The sequence below is a fragment of the Tachypleus tridentatus genome, chromosome 8 (assembly GCF_004210375.1).
Source record: "Tachypleus tridentatus isolate NWPU-2018 chromosome 8, ASM421037v1, whole genome shotgun sequence".
In the NCBI taxonomy this organism is placed as follows: domain Eukaryota; kingdom Metazoa; phylum Arthropoda; class Merostomata; order Xiphosura; family Limulidae; genus Tachypleus; species Tachypleus tridentatus.
In genome coordinates this window covers 28592838-28606523 of record NC_134832.1, presented here as the reverse complement: position 1 = coordinate 28606523, position 13686 = coordinate 28592838, and positions in this window count along the sequence as shown.

The following is a 13686-nucleotide window of genomic DNA, read 5'->3' as shown; positions in this document are numbered from 1 at the left end:
TGATTATTATGATAAAATAATATAAATATACATACATGCATACATACAAAATACACAATAATGTACAAAGTTCCAAGTTTTAACACACTGTGTTTACTTATAATGAAAATTACCTGCCATTTACTGTAAGTTAATTCATTGAGTTATTTCACAAATAGCAACTGGCCAGTGTCTTGACTTGTACTTTAACACAGTAAAACCAGGTTTTAAAGGGATGTTTCACTCCATGTAGCCATGCCATAAAGTAATAAATGACAAATAATGGTAGTATATTAATCTAAAATTAAGTAAAAGGAAATATCATGAAATGTTAGATGTTAAAGTAATACATTAATACACAAATACAGCATCCATTTAATTCTGTGCAAAGCTATACGAGGTTTATCTGCACTAGCTGTCCCTAATTTAGCACAATGATTTCATTTTTTAAACAGCATAAAGCTTAAGAAAATAAAAATTTCTCAATCTTGAAACCTTCATGTAAATAATTTTTGTTTAACTGGAAACATTTCATTTCTTGTAAAGAAGAACAATTGATTATAATGGATGTAATCATTCTACTATTTACAATTAGCAGCCCTTAATCCTTAAAGTATGAATCTTTCTTCTTAGGAAGATAAAAAAACAGTTAATTACTTTCTACCAAATGTTAATATTACTGTTCAGGTAAAAATTAAAACATGTTAGTTTTTCAGCTGCAATTCATTATAATAATTGTTTTCTTGTTTGCTGAATTTTGGATAAAGATATTTGAGGGCTAACTGGACTAGCCACCTCTAATTCTGAAATGACAGATTAGTCAACATCACCAAATCTTGACCATCAAATTATAATGCCCCCACAACTGAAAGGAAGAGCATATTTCACAAATTAGATTCAATTTGAGCATCCTATCAACCAAATTAAGCCAGTTCCTCATTATTATAACAATGTAAGCTACATATTAACACAAAAAAAGCTAAATTTCTTTTGTAAATGTGATATGCACTGTATGTTTTCTACCTTTTTTGCTGACATAGAAGTTTTTAAAATTTTTCATTTATTTTATACAGTTTTAGCATAAACACATGGTTCAGAAAGTTTCAGAGATTGCTTTATTAATACTCTTTGCTGAATAAATTGATATTGACTAAGTGCAACATATAAACAGTGCTAAGAAAGAATAAAAGTCAAATGTACAGGGCGCTGTAGTTTGAAGAATTATTTCATGGTTTATTTCTACTAGAAGCTCATCAAGTAAAAATTACCTCAAGATTGTATATTTAGGTTAATGGAAGTCAAACCTGAGAGAATAAAGATGTGGAACTAAATGCACACTTAGCAGAAATGACAATATTCTTGTATTGGATAGTACTTTACTGTATTTTGTTCTTGTTTGCTGAATAATAAATATTGTTTTTATTTCTAACAACTTTGACATTATTTAACACACAATAGAAAAACTTGAGCTATCAGATTCAGAATTGCTCTTATTTCCTGAATAAAAATATTATTAGTAAAACCAGCTATCTGATATTTCTTGGATATAATTTTTACCTGAAAATATCACATAAATATTTACACAATAATGTAAATTATCTTTATGATATATAATATTCATAAGATAGAGAATAAAGATTACATTTATTACTAGTACTTTCATATTTAGCAAATTATGATTAAAATTTAAATATTAACCTTAGTTGCTTTATATTAGGTAATGCTTCCCCTCAATTAAGTAAACTCAGACTAGCAGCTGATAAAAATGGTACTATAAAATATGTTTGAATAAAAAGTAAGATAGATAACACATTATGATCAAACCCACAGCATTGTAGCACATACAACTGATTTCCTACTGTAACAAATCATAAGATGATAGTTGTACATAATCCCTTTTACACCATGTAGATGCAGAGCTGAGGTAACTCTGGGCCTAGGAAAGAAGTATGAACAAAACACATTAAATAAACTTAGTTATGTGTTAGGGTAAACATAAATTAAAATCATTATACACAAAAAATTACAAGGAGCATATTTGCATTAGAAACAAACTCAGCTATGTTGTATGTTAATTAATTTGAAAAATTAAAAGGACATAATTAAAAGAGAGAGAAAATAAAATTAAGGAAGGAAAGAAGTGAAAAAATTAGAAACAAGCAATGATAATTAACATTTATAACAAATTATAGTAATTGAATAAGTCTATCATATAATATATGTAAAGTTTTAAAAAAGGTGGCATGAGGTTAAAGTTGTTTTTAAAAAACAATTTAAGTAATACTTTAAAATAGTTAAGAAAACAGAATGCATAACTACAAACTTCCCCATATCTCTCAAGTTAGGAACAGATATAACTTTTGATCAACATGCTTAGAAACAGTGAAGGAAAGGCAGGTAACTTAATTATTTTAAAAGATAATTCAAATTTTTGTCTACTTATTTCTCTACAACTCTTCTTAATAGAAAGGTGAAAGCCTAAGTGTTATAAATATTATTTTATTCTCACTGTAATTCCTTAAAATAGACTTTATGTTAAAAGAAAAAAGTTACACTAGTTAAATTAATGATAATAAGATCGTCTGTCACTAAGCACTTTACACATTATTGAGCAGCGAAAAAAATGACTGCCACATTAAATCTATAATTCTATGAAGCTTAGAAACACTACTAAAGTTGAGTTATAGCCTTATTTGAGTATCTAATTGCCATTGTCGAGTGTTTCTCAGCTTGTAAAACTCCCAATACCATTGAAAAGTATTGCTAAAACTGATAACTGGGAACTAACTACAGTGTTTGCTGTTTTTCTTCACTTCTCCCACACAAGCTAAAAATGAGCAAAGTTTTCGCAATGGCTATGGTACAACAATAAAGGATTTTGTGAGTACTTTAAAACAAAATCTATCACTAAGCATGGTAGAGTTTAGAACATGGGAACAGGCCAGAAAAAAAAAATGGCCACTGCAATCAATCTATTACTCTATGAAGCTCACAAATAGTTCTTCAATTAGGAGCCTTATTTGAGCACCCAATTGCCATTATTAGGTGTTTCACAGCTTGTATACTAGTAATATTATTCTGTTTTTCTACCACACGTACTTTCACGGCGAAATAATAAAAAGGCAAACTACTACTTAGTAGTGACTTTTAGTTTACAAACATTTATTATTTCCATTTTTCACAAATAACATTCAGTTCTGATCGCCAGATGACAGGACAAACTATTCTTATATAAAAACCATGATTCTTCCTTGCAAAAACATGATACCTGACAAAAATTATATCACTAAAAACAAATAACAAAAGAAAGAATACTTTAAATTAATATTCAAGATATTAAGAAGATCAAATATTTGTGCAATTTACGGGTACATATTACTGATGTCTGACCTCAAAAATACCAGTTTCTTACTTATTAAAACAATACATTATATAACAGTCTACTTTTCTTCAAGTTTCCAGTGGGCCGAGCCTGACAGATGTGTGGAAGTGATTTCTCTCCAGTAGTAATCATAAGTTTCTTGTTTGAGTACAAGGAGTTTGTATATATTGTAAGTTGTTTGTTTTATTGGTTAATCTTTTGTTATTAAGTGCATTTACTCAGTGCTAATCTCTTTAGCTTTAAGGGTGGCCGATATGACTTCCATTAGCCGTTCTTAAGAAACGGCCACGATCAGTCAAGTTTGTTGTCCCGTCAGTCTCGTTACCGACTCTGGTAATTAATTCACTGTGTGTCTTCAGCATTTTGATATAGAACGTTATATGGCAATCTTGTCCTTTCTGGCCATTTAACAGCAACTATTAGGACGTGGTAACTTCGTTCTCAATGGTGATTGTATCTCTGTAGGACTAGTGGGCAACAGATGACATTACATTGTGCACCTTATTTCTTGCCCCGCGATGTTACTGCTGTAGCATTACAAAAATATGGTTTGGTTCTGAGGATCGAACATGAGTGTTACCAGACAAAGCATGGTGTTTGCACTGGCAATTGTTAAGTTCGCATTGACATGATAACTCCAATGCCTAATTTTGTTAAAATTGGGGGGTTTACAATAATTGGTAATTTCCTTGGTATGGGTCACTTGAGCAGCTGTTGTGGCTTTGAAGGTCATCTCTTGAATCAATACAACACTTCTCAGTATGTAAAATGTCTGGCCATTTCCTTGTTTGTGCTTTCTGGTATTTTGGTTCTACCCATGCACGTATGGGGATTTTCTTTAGCTCAACATTTTCAGAAAGTATACTTGCATCCTACAGTGATGATGAGGGGAGGATTGTTTATTATGATACTCTCACTCAGGAACATAAAGTTCGGCTTTTAACGTCTCTGTCCTAGTTTGGGGAAATAACTTTGAATGTTCGTCTCCACCTTGAATAGGTTTCTGATCACACATAATGATGTTGTCCTGTTGATCAAAATACACAGACGCTGCATTATTTTTTGTCATATTGTTTTTCAAGTTGTTTAGCGTTTCTTGTATAACTCTGCTTTTGTTGTCACCTGGATCAGTCATGGTCTTTCAAGTTGTCTTGACTGCTTCTATGTCACAGCTAACTTGATGCAGTATCTTGCCGGGACAGCTGTTTATCCAGTTGGTAATGCTATCAACTTTATCTCTCAAATCGACTTTTCTAACTACATTCCAGAATTTCTCCCCTGTTATAAGTAGTCTTAGGGTATAGAAGTTTAATGTCTCTCTACCCATTAATAAGGCAGCAGTTGTTTGTCCTTGTCCAAAATAGTGTTGTATTGCCACTATTAACGAGATTTGGCGAGTGGGTTTCAAACAAGCCTGTCCCTCCTTACTGAGACAAGCTGGCATTCAGCAGTCTCGAACCTGCCGTTTTACTTTATGAAGCAAGCAAAAGGCCTTGTTGGCTCTACTTTGGGGTATCCCAGTAAATCAATGGTTGCAGCTGGACATTAAAAAGCTCCGGGGAGATATATGTTTGGAATATCCTAAGATCATTTGAGTGATCAGCATTTCCATCTTTATGGGGTCATTAGATTCCAGAAATTCCTGTCAAGTTCCACTGTGCAAGCACGAGAGATTTCTAAGAAGAAGCACGTCTCCTGCCTCTTGAGGAATGATGATCAATTGTCTTCAGACACTACTGACGTCCTAGACATGTTTTTCTTGCCTATTACAGTTAAATATTATCATTCTCATCAAAAGACCATAATGTCTGGCAAGATATCACTCAATTTTACCAGCCCTCGACCCTTCACTGTTTGAGGACTTAACAAAGCCAATATCTATGATGAACATTGGACAGCCATCCTGTCCCTGACACCCGGATGGCATACCATTAGAATTTTATTGCCATATATAGCACATTATTGGACCTTTCTTTGACAGGTTTTTAATGACTATTGACACATAGTTCCACGCCTCTTGGTATACTAGATAGGTTAATCACCTTAATTTGTAAGGATTCTGCCCATTCATCTGATATTTCTCCATGGCTTCCCATATCTCTCCTTAACATAAATTCAAAACTTGTGTTTAAGCTTTTGTGTACACGTTTGAGTGCTATTAAGCTCAATCTTGTCCTTAGCACCCAAACTTGTAGGATGCAGAGTCGAAGTAAACAATAAAATTTAGTATTTATACATGACCTCTTTTATTGTATCACTGACCATAATATCCTAGCAATTTTCGTTTCACTCGATCAGAGTAAGACTTTGATCAAGTTTGACATGACTTCTTTTAAGGATGTCCGTTATCACCTTGGTTGTATACACTAATCATTGAATGCCAACTTTCTACTTTTTTCATACCACTTTGATCCATAGTATCTCGTTGCCAGATAGGGTGCCTGTGAAATATGTCAGTCATGCAGATGATGTGAATATTTTTATGTTAGATTAAACTTAGCTTGGTTCTGCATTGGCTGTTGCTATTCAGTATTCGCAAGCTAGTGCAGCACAATTGAACTTCACCAAAACTTGAGCTCAATTCAGCTCAGTAGTGCAAGATTACCGTTATAGCCGTGCTAACTTATGACACAGGACTGCAGTGATCTTATTGTCGTATCTTGGGGCAGTATCTCTCTTAAGTGAACAACGTGCTCTTACTCTCGAACACCAGGTTTTCTCCTGCCAGTGAAGTGTTAAGAACAAGCTAGTTTCTGGGTTGTCATCAACAATACTTCCCTACAAAGATGGACTTGGTATATCATGCTTTGACCATGTACACTTTTGTCTTGGGTGAATCATCCCTGTTGCCCAATTGCACGATTTGTTCTTAGCGTGGACTTCAGGCTTTTTGGTATATCTTAATAAACCAATGTGTTTTAATTCTCCCGGTTGCTATTCTGACGTTGTTGCAGTAATTCGTCACTGTCAAGCTGTTGATAATGATTTTGCTTCGTGCATAGACTTTTGTTCTCTTTATGGTTCACTGATAAAAGACCTTTCTCATAGTACAGAACAACATTACCCTTATCTTCCATGGGATATCATTTATAGCCGGGTAACGTTGCGTCATGTCGATCGGTATTTACAAGCCAAAATGTTTGTATGTGTTTAATATCAGTGCAACCGAGTCATGTCCATTGTGTCATGCTCAAGTGGAATCTGTTTTCCATCTGTTATTTCTATGACCATTATTGGAACGGGTATGGAAATATGTGGCTCAAATTTTCTATGTCCCTCAGATCTTGGCCAGGACTGTATTATACCATGTCCCCATTCCGGTTCCTAGCCACTTGACCTTCACATTTCATTATGTTCTCTTTCTTTTTAAATACATGATATAACTCTCGAAGATTTGTTTGTTTATTCGTTTGCTTTGAATTTTCGCGCAAACCTACAGGAGGGTTATCTGCGTTAGCCATTCTTAATTTAGCAGTGGAATACTAGAAGGAAAGCAACTAGTCGTCACCATCCACAGTCAACTCTTAGGCTACTCTTTTTACCAACAAATAGTGGAATTGACCATAAAATTATAATGTCTCCATGGCTAAAAGTGCGAGCATGTTTGGTATGATGGGGATTCGAACCCATGACCCTCGGATTACGAGTCGAGCGCCCTAACCACCTGGCTATGCTGGACTAGCTCATGAGGAATCAACTTGAATATGAACAGATTCCTGTGACTTTTCATGAAATATTGTCAAAAGTCAGGTTCGACCTGTTGCTCCGCCTCTCAGCGTATCCCCCAGTGACTCAGCGGTATATCTGCGGACTTACAACGCTAAAAACCGGATTTCGATACCCGTAGACGGCAGAGCACAGATAGCCTATTGTGTAGCTTTGTGCTTAATTCAAAATAACAAAAACAGCCTCGAAGCGAATTATCAGCTGTTGGGACCAGGAGAATTTTTTCATCGTGTGGGTCCAAATGTTTCACCAATTTTTACAATCAGTAAGAAAAGAGTTGTACTATTATTTTAAATGTGTTTTTGTGCAAATTCTCGTTCTAATTAAGAAATTATTTTCTGACCATTTCTGTGACGTTTCTAATGAATTATGTTGTGTATATGTAAGATTATCAATATTTTTCTAACGATTTTCTGCTTATATTTTTCAATTTATTGTGTAAACTGGTACCATAATTCTCTGATTTGTTACATTATATTGTTTCTTTGTTTTTGAATTTCACGCAAACCTACACGAGGGCTATCTGCGCTAGCAGTCCCTAATTGGGTAGTGTAAGATTAGAGCAGCGAGCTAATCATCACCACTCACCGCCAACTTTTGGGCTACTCTTTTACCAACGAATAGTGGGAGTGACCATTCATTATAACACCCCCACGGCTGAAATGGCGAGCATGTTTGGTGTGACGGGGATTCAAACTCGCGACCCTCGGGTTACGAGTCAAGTGCTTTAACCACCTGGCCATGCTGGGCCATTTTTATTCTATCGTTTGTTTATAATTGTACACATTTTGTTCTCTTGTGTCAACTTTGTTTTTCTTTATTTGTTTATTTTGTCAATAAAATTTAAAAATGGTATTCCTCATGGTCTGGGATCTGTATGGTGTCTTCCCTCTTGATTAACATGACATTAGCACGTGGTGGATATGGCTGTATGCACGTACAGTGAGATGGGTAAAACTGGAAGGTCTTTATACTGTAAATATCTCTTTAACATTGGTCCAGCAACTAAGATACTTGTACTATCCTTGATAAACCATTGCAGCTCTACTGGCGCTCACTGTAATCCACAATTAGAGAAACTGACAAAATATAGTGTTTTCCTATTCAGAAAATGTATTTTCAATAAATACCTATTTCTTCTCACAAAATAGTTTTTCTCTCGACTTCCTTCAGTAGCACAGCGGTATGTCTGAGGATTCACACTGCTAAAAACCGGGTTTCAATACCCTTTGTTGGTAGAGCACAGATAGCCCATTGTGTAGCTTTGTGCTGAATTTTAAAAACAAAACAAACAAAACAATTTTCTCTACTTGTACCGCCCTCTGTCGGTTAAACATTTCAACGCACACCAGTAGCCCTCCATCTCTTGCTTCCACATATTTATATATAAATAACCATGCAGCAGCTCTCCACCAATAGTATTACGACACCATTTTTATAATAACCAGCACCATCTTCACACCGTCGCTTGTTAATCACTTTAAGACCGACACCACGTATCTTTGGAAGTGGTGAGGCTGAGTGGCAAATGTCATTTTGTTAATTTCAACACGTTACAACAGAATTTTGTTTTTAACACAATTTTGTACGTTTGTCTTTAAGTGAAAAGCTATGCAATGAGCTACCTGCGATGGTCACATCAGAAACGTTTTTTGTTTTTTTTTGTTTTAGCATTATAAGCTTCCAGGCTTACCACAGAGCCACTTGAAAGGGGAATTTTTTATAAGAAATCATGGCTACATGAGAAGATCTAAGTTTAACAATATTTATATGTAAAAGAAACAAGCTTGCAAACAAATAATGCAGCGTTTATTCTCAATTGATTTGAACATAGCAGTTTCCAGGCAGATTTGTTTAAATAATAACTGATGATCTTTTTCCACAAAAAATATTTTGAAACACATTTTATTTATTTGTCTTCCAGCATTAGCTCTGTATAGGTAAAAATTGCAATACTTAATCATGAAATCATTCTTTATAGCTTATATTGCTATTAGAAAGAGTGTATAATTTATAGCAACTATAATACCAGCATTGATCATATTAGCATCGTTATGGATATATATGATTCTGTTGTAAGGTCCAAAATCCTTAAATAATAGGCCTACAAGTAATATATACATAAGCTTTTCTTCTAAACATTGAAGTCATTGTCTAACTGTATGAATGTCTTCATGCTTAAAGACATCTAGAAGTTCCAGGTGTATATATATATATATGTATATATTAATAGTATAATTTCATAGAAGTCCATAACAAACAGAACATAAGACAAACATTTCAAGTTGATTTATAAATTAAAGTTGGTGGTGTCTGTGAAGGTTGACAGAAATTATGATTAAAGTATTTACATTTTTTTGCAGTTGAAACTTTGCATGTGTCTTAGAATAAATATTTAGTCGATTCTAAAAGGCAATATATGATAAACATTTGCTCTTAGAAAGCATTTTCTATTAATTGTAATAAAATCGATAGAGTAAACAGTATAAGTACACAAGAAGCACGTAATATAAATCTTATTTATCCGTTGCACTGTTTTAATATTCATCAGTGTGTTTTATGTATACGTAGTTAATAATGTTAGCATTTCAGTTTACTTACTCAGAATGATGGTATCTTGTATGTCTTAATCAACCTGAGGAAATAGAACTCACCTCACTTATGTTCACTCCCCAGTCATGTGGGCGAGATAAATTTCACTTATTCTCAAAATTATTGAAAGGACTTGGAACAAACTGTTCTCAACTAAGGACCTAGGATAGGACCACTCTTTGCTCAGAATTATGAGGAGACAATGGACCATCTTCCATAAACAATGCACTGAATCAATATTGATCAAAAAGAAGGGACATGCTTAACTCAATCTGGATAGCTGAGAGATAAATCAGAATTGGTATTATAAGCAAGAGTCCTGTGTAAGCTGGTGCCTCTCCTCCTGACAACTGGGGAAAATATCCAGAAGCTGGGTAGGAGGACCCTTTAACTCCATCCTCCTCTTCATAAATTGAAGAAAAATTCACTCTAACGCAAGAGGTAAAGCCTCTGTCCATCACTGCAATGACTAGAAGCTGGGCGTGGTAAGGATTCATTAGCTCCACTAGTAGAATAGTGAGGGGTAATAAACACTAGAGAGTCTTGAGGAACAGTGCTCTGGAAAGAGGTGAGCCAAGTTTCCTAAATTTTTAAAAGCAAAAAAACTCAATTTATTCAAGTTAATAATCAGCAGGGATGGGTAGGATCCCCTATTGCTTTCCTCGTGGTAATCTATGACTGATGGCCAAATATAGTACAGTTATACTACTCAGTCAGCCTCGAGGTTGTCTTATAGAATACCATCTCTACAGAACCTGTTACAACCTAGATATGGTGTGTTGAATTAGTTATTGCTAGTGTGTAATTGGTTTGATAATGAACTATTATATCAATTTGTGTTCAGCCTACTGTTGTATAATCAGTCTCTGAAATATATCTGTTTATATGTTTTAAGATGCTCTATAATAAACTATTACAAAAAGAAGTTTATTTTATAACCACCCGGGTACCAAACACTTAACAAATAGAAGATATGACGTTTACTACTCCACAAAAACTTTAGTCTGGTATTTTGTACAATGATTTTGTTATATATTTATCAACAATACCTTAATTCAGTCATTTGCTTACAACTTTTAGTTGATGACGAGGAACCCGCTTTTTCGAAAATAAATCTTGGAAACGGTTTGAAAGAAATGTAACGACATAATTTTGTCGTTGTACATTTGTAATACCATTTCTTTCGCTACTGATTCAAATCTTCTACATGTTTCTTTGTTTTTCACAGTGTAGATGTTATATTCTGTTTACCTAAAGCCCATCGAATAAATGTTGAGATTGACGTCACTTGGGGAGTTGGATGTAGCTTTGTTAGGCTGAGCTTCAACTCTGGGTTCAGGTCCATTTCTGGCTCCGTTTCAGTCTACCCTGTTTTAGAAACCAAATTCCATACAAAATATGGTTTACATCAATTTTAAAGGATATAACATTTGTATTTTATAATTATTTCTTTCTATATACACAAGGCATGGCTCGGTGGATTAAGACGTTCAACTCGTAATCTAAGGGTCGCGGGTTCCAATCCCGGTCGTACCAAACATGCTCGCCCTTTCAGCCGTGGAGACGTTATAATGTTACGGTCAATCCCACTATTCGTTGGTAAAAGAGTAGCCCAAGAGTTGGCGGTGGGTGGTGACGACAAGCTGCCTTCCCTCTAGTCTTACACTGCTAAATTAAGAATGGCTATCGCAGATAACCCTCGTGTAGTTTTTGTGCGAAATTCCAAACAAGAAACAAACAAACTATATATACAAAGTACAAATAAATCTGTGTCTGTTTGTTCTTTATCTTGTTACTTCTAGATCGCTTGACCAAGCACAATCAAACCTTGCGGTATTATAATTTGGAACAAGGGCCATGTTAATGAAGGTTCACGACCCCTCTAATCACTATTGTTGTTATTGAGCATTTATTATATTTCGCGTAAGTTAACGTTAACTATGCTAATAGATGACGCTACGTCCATATAGAGAAATATTAAATTTTCTGAAACGTGTGTGTTTTTCTTATAGCAAAACCACATCGGGCTATCTGCTAAGCCCATCAAGGGGAATCGAACCCCTGATTTTAGCGTTGTAAATCCGTAGACATACCGCTGTACTAGTGGGAGGCTTTCTGAAACAAAATACATACAATGTGTGAGTAGGGCACACTAACCTCTTATATGTCTCAGAGAGCACGCTGGCCCTCTCTATAGAAGAATGCAAAGAAAAAGCAAATAGCTGACAATATTGCAATATTACCTAAACTCAGATAAAGTTTCTACTTCAATAGCCACCATGAGGCTGTTATGAAGAGTGGTTTCTTGAGCTATACCCAGTTCTTACTTTGCCTTGAAATCTTATAACACACCTCTGTGGCTAATGACTGCCAAATAACTAATAAAGATCAACAGTATAGAAGAACATTAAAAGTTGGATGTTGAAAATGGGTAACAATAAGATTACTTACGACCAATAATTTTGCCGCTACCTCGTCCTACAAAGTCAACTTGACCACGGCACAATGAATACCATGTTTTAAGTATTAGGTTGTTCAGAAATAAATGTCATTTTTGAACTGCAAAGCTTAGATAAGTATAAACCAGTGTTGTAAAACATGCTTTAACCAAAGTAAACAACATCTGCTTCAACGCACTTTTGCCAGCATGTAACGATTCTATTAATGCCCCTGCTGTAGAACTCAGAGTTTCTATGATCAATTAACTCCCTGAAAGCTTCTTCTGCAGCTGTCTAGTTTTGAAAGCATTTATTGTTCAAAAAGTTGTCAAATTGCTTAAAAGAATAAAAATCTGTAGGGCAAGGGTCTAGGAAATAAAGCGAATGAGGCAGAACGTTGATTCCCAATTCATTCAATATTTGGAGCGTTATTCTTGACAGGTCTCATAACGCCAATTTTGTTGATCTTCAGTCAGCTCATGCGGAACTCACTCATCCAACTTTTTCGTCTTTCCAGTCGCACTCAGGTGGTTGGCAATGCTTGACTTACTTGTGCCTACCTCTTCTGCAAACTCATGTATTATTGTGCGAGGGTCTGTCTCAACTGCTTCCCTTAATGTGTTTTCATCTAAGGATGGCTTCCTTCCACGACCTTCTTGGTCTTCAAGACTTTTATCTCCATGTCGAAACCTTTGGAACCAACGCTGAAGTGTACGTTCAGTAACAGATCCAGAGCCAAATGCCTGGTTGATATTCCGTCAGTAACAGATCCAGAGCCAAATGCCTGGTTGATATTCCGTCAGTAACAGATCCAGAGCCAAATGCCTGGTTGATATTCCGTCAGTAACAGATCCAGAGCCAAATGCCTGGTTGATATTCCGTGTAGAAACTACACGGTAGCTTTTCTTCCAAGATTGAAGTCGTGGAGGAAAATCAAACGAAAGTCCTTCTTGTCCATGCTGCCTTTGTTGTTGCGTAATTTACTCTGACAGTTGAAATAGCAGACACCTTGTAAGCGACAACACGAACGATAAGTTACTCAATATTTAGTTTATAAATGTCTTCCTGAAAATTCCAACATTTATTTCTGGAAAACCTAATATATACATAGTGAGTTTTTAAAGCGTATATAAAACTTTGGGTGAGATAATAACAAATATTGTAATAATATGTCCTGTTATAAATATATTGTGTGAAAGTCAGGACTTTTGTGTTATTTATCATAGAATCAACCTCCACATCTTTAAAAATTAATAACCCCAACAAAGGGCAGGTATTTCAGTTTGTATTTCATAAATCCAAAATTATCTTTCAAAATGTTTTTATACGAAGGACTGTATGTGATAAATATTAAAAAGCAACTAATAATATCATTCAAGTCAACATTTTACGGTTATGGGTGTTTTTCATTTTTTTTATTTTACGTTAGTACTCGAAATATTTATTTTAAACTGATTATTCATCTAACTGTACTTAACTAGATGCAACAATGTATAACAATGGTATTACAAATATAAATATAGCACACAGTTACCTGATCTTCACAATACTTATTGTTCGAACCCTCAG